We start from the raw sequence: 9,161 nt of genomic DNA, 5'->3' as shown, positions 1-9,161 counted from the left end.
CCTGGGAGGAGGCTTTGTGTATGGCCCCTACCTTTGCACACTGGGGATTTGACCTCTATCTCCACTCTCAATATTTGGGTGGCCTAATGCTTCTAATTAAAAGAGAAGGGGGATATGTGGGGAGCCGTCCTCACAATCTCCATGGCAAGACGGCGCTGGCATCCGGTGTTCTAACTAGTAAACAAGCGGCCTAAATTTCCATCCCTTGCGCCCTGCCTGCCCTGTGGCGTCATCTGCGCTGATAGTGAGCAGCCAACCAGGGAGCTACACGTCNTAGGCGGAGAACATTTCCTATATAAGGGAGAGGGTTTTTCACCTCGGGGTCTCCGCTTTCCTGTAGCTTATGCATTGCCTCTCGAGATGCATTAAAGCTTTACTGCAGAAGGATCCTGATGTGTCGCGTCATTCTTGCTGGCGAGACGGTAGCGCGGCGCATTACCATATTTGGAAGAAAAGCCAAAAACCACTTCAGAGACTCCCTCTGTCTCTCCAGGTTCATGATTCATATTCTGACCTGTGTTTTAGATTTAAGCATAGATATTGGGAGACTCTGCTTTCCACTTCTGTTTCTTTTTTTTCCCCTTAATTTTAAGTTAATTATAACCTGGAGATTCCTAGAAATCACTCATCCCCTCTGATAGCAGTTACCTAATTTCCTCCAGGATTTTCTTTGGAGATTCTTGAAAACTGTGTGTGAATTTCCTTCTACACCCTTGGTTTCTGAAGTTTGAACTTCTGATTTTCCTTACCCTACCTTTCAGGTGTCTACATTGCAGGTGAGTTCTGTGACTCACAAGCTTTCTGTGTAGTTTTAATATCTGTTTACTAATCAGTGATTATAAGAAATGTCAGGAATTTAGCAATTGAAAGAGTAAGGTCAGAAGTGTTGAATTACTGTGTGATTTTTTTTTTTTGGTTGTTATTGTGTAATTGAGACAAGATCTGACATCTTTTATAACGGTCTTTATCTAATTGTATTTCTTTGCCTTTTGCTGGGCTGTTTTAGATGAATGCATGGACCCTGTTCTAGTCCAATGTATAAGTTGTGGAACTATGCAGACAATGTACATTTATTTTAACTTAAAGGGTAAGAAACAGCTTTCTGAACAGCATTATCCTCTATTATGGAATCCATTTGTATTTAAGACAATCAATGGCAAAATTTTAGAATTGTTTATTTTAAATTGATAAATAAGGCACCTTATGCTAACCTCCCAACATTCAGGGACAGTAACTCTGAACGTCTCTCTACAGGGACTATGGTATCCTAGGAAACTGTATACGAAGAAAGTCATTAAATCAAGTATTAGACCAAAATAGAGGCCCTGAACCACTGCCATTCACAGCTTCTGGCACTTATCTATTTGCCCACCTTGCACTCATTTGGAATATGCTTAATTAATATATTCCCATCCCACTCATTTAGAATCTAGAATGGGGTCACCAGACCCTCGATTCACAGATAGGTGTAAGCAGTAATGTGGATACCAGGACTCTGAATTGGAACTTCTGGTTTTTTTGAAAGGCAGTTTTGTTTGATGGAGTTTTGCTGGACAGACAAGTGAAGGAGTGCTTTGCTGAAGAAGATTATAGTGTAAGGATGTTTTGCTAAAGCTAATATGTGAAATAACTAATGATAAAGGTTTCTGTGATTATGACAAGCATGTAATTTACCCTAGATTATGCAGATGAGATCAGTTTATTGAGTTGAGGGAAAGGCCACCAAAAAAACCTAGGCATACTCTGTATTCTTGCTGCTGCTTCCATTGAGAGAATGATTTCAGCTGACACAGATGTATGTGGAATTTTTCAAAGACCCACTCACTTGCGGTGGCAACATGCTTGCTGAAACAAGACATATGCTGAGGGAAGACCAATGGAGGACACATGATTTGTCAATGAGTATGAATAGGACTCAAGGGCAGTTATGCAGGGCTTAGCCTGCTTGCATAGCTTGCTTTGCAATGCTTCTTGGTCTTCTGTCTTCCCTGATCTCTTCATCCTTGAGAGAGGCAAGGCAAAGAACTTTGCCTGGCATCCGTTCAGGTCCTGGTCCTTCCTGCTGATGCCTGCTTATTTTCCTGAGGCCTAGCTCTTTCTGCTTGGAGGTCATATCCCTTATGATTCATGTTTGCTATCCTGACACTACTGAACTTGACTGCTGGTATATTTGTGAAGTTGCTTGCCAATCGATCAAACTTCTGCTGCTGTTTTAGGTGAAGTGAATGGCTGATTTCCTGACAGTGCAGATGAGATTTGCTCCAAAAACAAATTCTAAACAGGTCCACTCTCTGTGTGTAATGATAACTACCTTTCTTTCCCACTGCTTTTCGTGGGTAGTGGCCTAGAATGGAGGTTAAGCATTTTTTATTACAAATATTGTTGAGAAAAATTTAAGCTGCAATAGTTAAGTAAAATAAAAAAAATCTTCTAGAATTATCACCATTTTCAACACAAAGCTGTGCTACAAGTCAATAGTAATGAAAACTGCATGGTTGGAATGGGAACAGACAGGTTGAACAATGGAATCAAATAGAAAACTCTGAAATAAACCCGCACACCTATGTACACCTGATTTTAAACAAAAAAGCCAAACTTATACAGTGGTGAAAAAGTATCTTCAAGAAACCTTGTTGAACTAATGGATGCCTGCCTGTAGAAGAATGCAAATATAAACATAGTTATTATCCTGCACAAAACTTGAGTCCAAGTGGATCAAAGACCTCAATGTAAAATCAGATGAACCAAATCTAATAGACAAGTATGTGGGGAAGAGTCTTGAATGTAATGATACAGAAGAAATGTTCTGGAACAAAATACTAATGCCTCAGGCTGTAAGATCAACAAGTGATTAAAAGGATGCCCTGAAACAGAAAATGTTCTGCAATGTAAAGGACAGTGTCAATAGGACAAACCACAGGCTACAGATTAGCATCTTTATCATCCTTAAATCTGACAAAGTGTTAATATACAAAATTCCACGAACTCAAGAAATTAGAAACAAACAACCCAGATGACCCAATTTAAAATGTGACACAACTAAAAAGAGAATTCTCTTCAAAGGAATCTAGAATGGCCAAGAAGAACTTAAAGAAATGTTAAATATTCTTAATCATCAGAGAAATGCATATGAAAATGACCCTGTTATTCCATCTTACACACACCAGAAGGGTTAATATCAAACAGTGATGTAACAGCGCAGCATGTGAAGACATGGAGCAAAGAGAGCCACCTCCAGTGCTGGTGAGTGTCAAAACTTCTACCACTTCTTTGGAAAATAATATAGGAGTTATCAAAAAAAAAAAAAAAAGAAAGAAAAGAAAAGAAAAAAGAAAGAAAGAAGCATGAGTAATTCTACCTAAAGACCCTGTTATATCTCTAAAGGACCTATACCCCAAAGATACACTAGTGTATTGCAGGGACACTTGCTCAGTTATGTTCACAGCAGATTTATTTATAATAGCCAGCTACTAGACACAACCTAGATGTTCCTCAACTGGAGAATTGATAAATAAAATGTGATACATATATACAATGAAATACTCTTCAGGCATTAAAAGAAAATGATCATGAATTTTGCAGGCTCATGAATGGAACTTGAGAACACCATCCTGGTGAGGGCACCCAGACCCCAAAAGAGAAGTGTATATTAGTCATAAAGCATAGAAAACACAACATACATTAAAGAGACTTATAGATGCTAGGAGAGAAGGCTCAACCAAGGATGCTTGAATCTCATCTAGAAGGGGGAATAAAATAATCATATGAAGCAGATGGAGGGAGGAAACTGAGTGGTGGAACAGAATTGGAGGGGGAGGGCAGGTTTCTGTATCAGCTTTGGAGCAAAACAGAAGAGAAAGCCAGAAGACCAGGAGAATTAATGGGAACGTGCAGCATGTTTGGGCATGTGATTGTGAGGGTGTCTTGAGGATATCTCAGAGGCTTGTGATGTTAAATGTTCCTTGGAATCAATGAACCACCATTTATTAGCTGAGACTCCCAGCAGATGGGACATTAAAAATTTGGGGACCATGTACAAATTGTAGCCAGCCAAGTACTCCATTGTAGCAATAGGGACACTAAACCACACACAAAATATTTAGCAAAAATTTATCCTATCTACAAGAAATGTGGAGACAGGGGATAGATCAGAGATGAAGGTATTTCTACCCATTAACTACCCTAAATTCAGACCCATGCCATGAGCAAGTGCCAATCACTGACCCTGCTAATGATGCTCTTTTAAGCTTGCAGTCAGGATGCTAGCATAACTCTCCTCTGATGAGCTATATCCAGAAGCTGACTGAATCAGATGAAGAGACAGACCCACAGAAAACATTGGATGGTGCTTGTGATATCTTATGGAAGACTTGACTGAGGTACTGAGGTCCGTGAAGGGGACAGAAATCCCACAAGAATACCAACAGAGTCAACTAAACTAGACATCTGGGGGATCTAAGAGACTGAACCACTAACAAAGGAGCAAATAGGCTTGGGCCTAGGCATTACTTCATTCTTGTATATTTCCTCCCAATTACACCCCAAACATGCTAAATATGTACATATACAGCAGATATGGAACTCCATCTTCATGTTGGTCCCTCAATAAGTTGAGCAAGGACTATCCCTAAAAGTGTCATCAGTGTGTGGAATATATTACCCTAATTGGAATACCTTTTGTGGCCTCAGTGGAAGAAGATGGATCAAGCACTGCCGAGCCTTGATGTGACAGGTAAGAGGTAAACTTTGGAGGGCCCTCCACCATTTCAAGGAGAAGTGAAGGGGGATACAGCAGAAACTGTGTGAGGTTATCTGGGGGACAGCATCAGGATGTAAATTGAATAGACATATTTTTAAAAATCCCAAGAATATCTAATGGGAAATGTGAGAATAAAAATAGGCAGAAATTGTATTCAACTCATTATTGTTATATTCTCTTCTTATGTACTTTCTTAATATGTTTGATGAAACAAATGTCACAAAATTAGAGTTTTTTTTTTCAAGATTTATTTATTTATTATATGTCAGTACACTGTAGCTGTCTTCAGACACTCCAGAAGAGGGAGTCAGATCTTGTTAAGGATGGTTGTGAGCCACCATGTGGTTGCTGGGATTTGAACTCTGCACCTTTGGAAGAGCAGTCGGGTGCTCTTACCCGCTGAGCCATCTCACCAGCCCAAAATTAGAGTTTTAAATGTGATGAAGATTGGTTGACAAAATCCACACAATCACGATTCACTCTAAGCAACATTCTCTTTGTCAGGCATTGTAGACATCCTGACATTAAAACTGGTGAGTCTTACTGGATCAATGGACTATCACATTGACTCAGAAGAACATTTTATTCATGGCTAGGAGTGCAAGCATCAAGGTAAACAACTTGCCTTACCATATACACTGCACTTATGATCCCACACCCCAGAGCTAGATTTGAGCTGGTGTTTCAGGGCCCTAGGGACTTCTCTTACAGAACTTCACCTTTCCATGCCTCAAAGCAAACACAGTTCATCACTACCATTGGGATTTTGAGGGAAGCCAATCAGCCTCCTCCTTATCAAAATTATAAAATAAATACCACTAGCAAAAACTCAGTCTGCATTCATGAACAAGTTGAAGAACTTTGAATTCCAGCCTCTCCTCCTGCTGTTTATGGTAACCTTGGTCATCACAAAGCATCCAAATGGTGAGAGTGGGAATTTGAAGGAAAAGGACCAAACATGGGGAATTAAAGGGACTTCATCCCTGGGGGTACTGTAACTGGAAAGCATTTCTCTTCCCTAACCCAGCCAGAATTTCTGTTCCCTTCTCCATTTTGCATCCTGCCCCTTGCTCCTTACTTTCCCTGGGAATAGGCCTGTGGACTGGCACTGACTCCTAGGTGGAGTGTGGAGAATTAAAGACCCACTGCCCCTAGGTTCACACAGTCTGAGATTTGTTTCCACCCTCCTGTCATGGGGAATGAAAGGGATGAAGTCCCTTTCATTCCCTATGGCCTGGGCATCTGGAGCCCCAATTAATCTTTCTCAGCTATGTGGATGAAACACAGATCAGGGGATTCAACAGTATATCAGAGGATGGAGAGTCAGGTACTATGGATTAATGAGCTGAATGCAGAGTTTTGGGAGATGGCAACACAGGATATTCTGAAAGAACAAAGCTTCTTCACAGAAATTATAAAGAAATTGCTCCACATCTACTACAATGATAGCATGACTGGTGAGTAAACCCCAAGCAGAAATTCCAAACATCAAGCTGCCCATGGGTTTGTCCTATGTGATCCATCCAGGCTTTATACCCAGAAAATGTGACCCATGGTTACTAGGCTGCAGAGAGCTCAGTCACTGACATGGGTTACTGTGCAGTTTAAATCCAAGTACAAATCCACTAGGAAAAGTCAAATGGGCTGGGAAACCCACTGAAGATTCACACCAAGTAACATATCCTGTGTAAGTGGCTGAGAGTGTTGTCTTTTCCAGGATATCACATGATCCAGGCTGTGATATGGCTGCCAAGTCAAGCAGAGGATGTACTTCAGTCACGCCACCATGGAACTATTATTCCATACACGTGATTTCATCACACAGAATGAGGATCTGCAGATATGGAGAGTGGTTGGCAAAGCAGCTGAGATACTTAAGGAAGAGTTAGACAAAATAAATTTTGTAAAGTTGTCGAAGTCTTTCCTGCTGGGCACATGAGTGAGGGGCTCCTTGTATACCTGAACTTTGGGAAGAAGCATTTGTTGAGAACTGGTAAGGACAGAAACTGCCCCATCTGCTCTGAGATTGTATCTCCTTTCCCTTATGATGCTTTCCTCCCCAGCAGAAAGCATCTGGAATGCCAACTCAGTCTTGCATCCAAGTGAGAAGTGTGCTTCTGGTTTTCTGCATTCAATTAGACAGAGAAACTCCAGAGAGCTAAGCCTTCTTTCAGCACAGTTCAGTCTGTGAATTAAGTAGCAGTTCCTTCCAGTTGCATTGTTTACCAGGTCCACACTCAAATGTATTCATGCTCCATTCACAGTGTCTTGCCCTCTGAGTTATGACCATGGTCTTTCTCAGTATTTCATCTCCAACCCATCAAAACCTAAAGTCCATATCACTTGGTGAAGATACAGCATCTCCTGTTGTGGGCTGGCTCATGTTGTTTCTGAAACTTTCCCAGGAATAGGTTACAGCATCTATTTCCTGTGTTTACACTGTTCTGTGGTATGGTCACCTCTTCTTCAAGCTAATTCTATCCATTCACAAAAAGATAGATGAGCATTGATGAATGTCTAGGAAGAAATCCAAATGCCTTAAATTTCTAATCGTTTCCCTCAAACACCCCTAAAATACACATGACCCATAGGATCAGACCAGACAGGAAAATCACCCTGAGGTGCTGGGCCTTCAAATTCTATCCATCTGAAATCACCTTAACTTGTCAGAGCGATGGAAGCAACCAGACCCATGACATGGAAGTGGTAGAGACCAGGCTTTCTGGTGATGGAACTTTTCAGAAGTGGGCAGCTGTGGTGGTCTCTTCTGGAAAAGAGCATAGATATACATGCCATGCAAATCATGAGGGGCTGTCTGAGCCTGTCACCCTGAGATGGGGTAAGGATGGGGAGTGAGCACAGAGACAATTTAGAGGGGGTGGAAGTCTAGAGGGACAAATGGAAAACGGTCAAGATAGAGAGCTGGATGTCACACTCTCACTCTCTTTTCATTCTTTTCCACCCAAGATCTTCCTGAACCCACCATCCCCTTCATGCTTATGATTATTCCTGTAGTTCTTGGGGCTCTGTTTATGGAAGCAGTGATGACTTTTCTTGTATAGAAGAGGAGGACTAGAGTTAAGAAAAGGTCACGGTCTTAATTCATGTATCTATGGAAATAACAAGCCCAAGATGTGTGAAAGTCCTTCCCATGACAGCAGATTTCATCAACATAACTTCAGTTCATACAGGGCAGATTGCTGAGAGTACCTCCTCTGTGAAGCATAAAGAAAATAATAAAGAGAATTATCATCATCATCATTATCATCATCATCATCATCATCATCTTTCCCAGAGCCTCCTGAGCCCACAGTTCCCTTCATGGCAGAGAACTTACTCACAGCTCTGAGATGTAGGAGGGACATTTCTTACTTAGCACAAACTTCCAGGGTTCTAGATACCACATTTCATAGACAGGTTTCCATCATGATTATCTGGATCTAGGGATACAGTTATGAACACTTATCTGAGATAAAGACCAGGAGATTCCTCTAGATTATCTTTATCCAGCTGCCAACATGGCCTCTAATATAAGATCGTGCTTCCACTTTAAACAGGAAGCAGCTATGTTCAATTTAGCCAGTAATATGAGTTGTGACACATCTATGGGAAACATATTGATATAGGTAAGAGCTCAATCAGTTTTGTTTTCCTTGCCACATGGGAGTGAAATTCCTTTGTTGCCCATTTTTCGGTTACAGCATTACATAATAACACCCTAAAGGGCCTCTGTGCATCCATGAGAATCCTGAGGGATGGGGACTCCTGCGATTGGGTCTCTATGAGTGAGTGAGGAGCTGTTGTCTATGTCACCATTTAATGACACATATCTGCATTTCTTCCTTATTCTTTTTCCCTACAGGTTAAGATAGATGTGGTACAGAGCCATTAAAAACTCTTTCTGGCTTCTCTTCCCATGGTGCATTCTCTTTTTACATCTGACTGTGACTATGTGTCTGTCTCCTCTGAGTATACTTTAAGGAGTTCATCACCAGGAAGAAGCCCCATCTTGACTCTTACTGTGTGTATTCCCCAGTCATCTCTCATTTTCCCACACAGGCAAGGCTGGGAAACCTCCATCCCTGATTGGAATTTAGTTTCACCAATATAACATTTTATATTTCTGTCTTTACTTAACTATTTGTGTTTGTGCAATTTCTTTGCAGATTGTGTGATTGATTGATGTCCTAAAATGAGTAAAACTTGATGGAAAAATAAATGTCAGAATCTTATGAAATTTGTGTTTGCTGCGCTAAATCCATTGCCTGTATGGCATTGGTTGCAGTGAGGAGTCAAGCGAGCCCTGGGCTGTTTACCCTTGCTGCTGGTTCCACCTGGGATTTCACATTTTCCCTTTCCTCCTGAATTTTCCTATCTCCTAATACCTATCTTCTAGTGCACT

General features: G+C 41.0%; 1 pseudogene; it reads left to right on the top strand.

Annotated features, from left to right (window-relative positions):
• Positions 1-5,601: 5,601 nt before the first annotated feature.
• LOC110336010 lies at positions 5,602-7,860 on the top strand (annotated as a pseudogene).
• Positions 7,861-9,161: the final 1,301 nt, after the last annotated feature.

This window comes from Mus pahari, chromosome 18 (assembly GCF_900095145.1).
Source record: "Mus pahari chromosome 18, PAHARI_EIJ_v1.1, whole genome shotgun sequence".
NCBI lineage: Eukaryota > Metazoa > Chordata > Mammalia > Rodentia > Muridae > Mus > Mus pahari.
The sequence above is the reverse complement of the archived record's forward strand: the minus strand, read 5'-3'. Positions and strand labels throughout refer to the sequence as shown.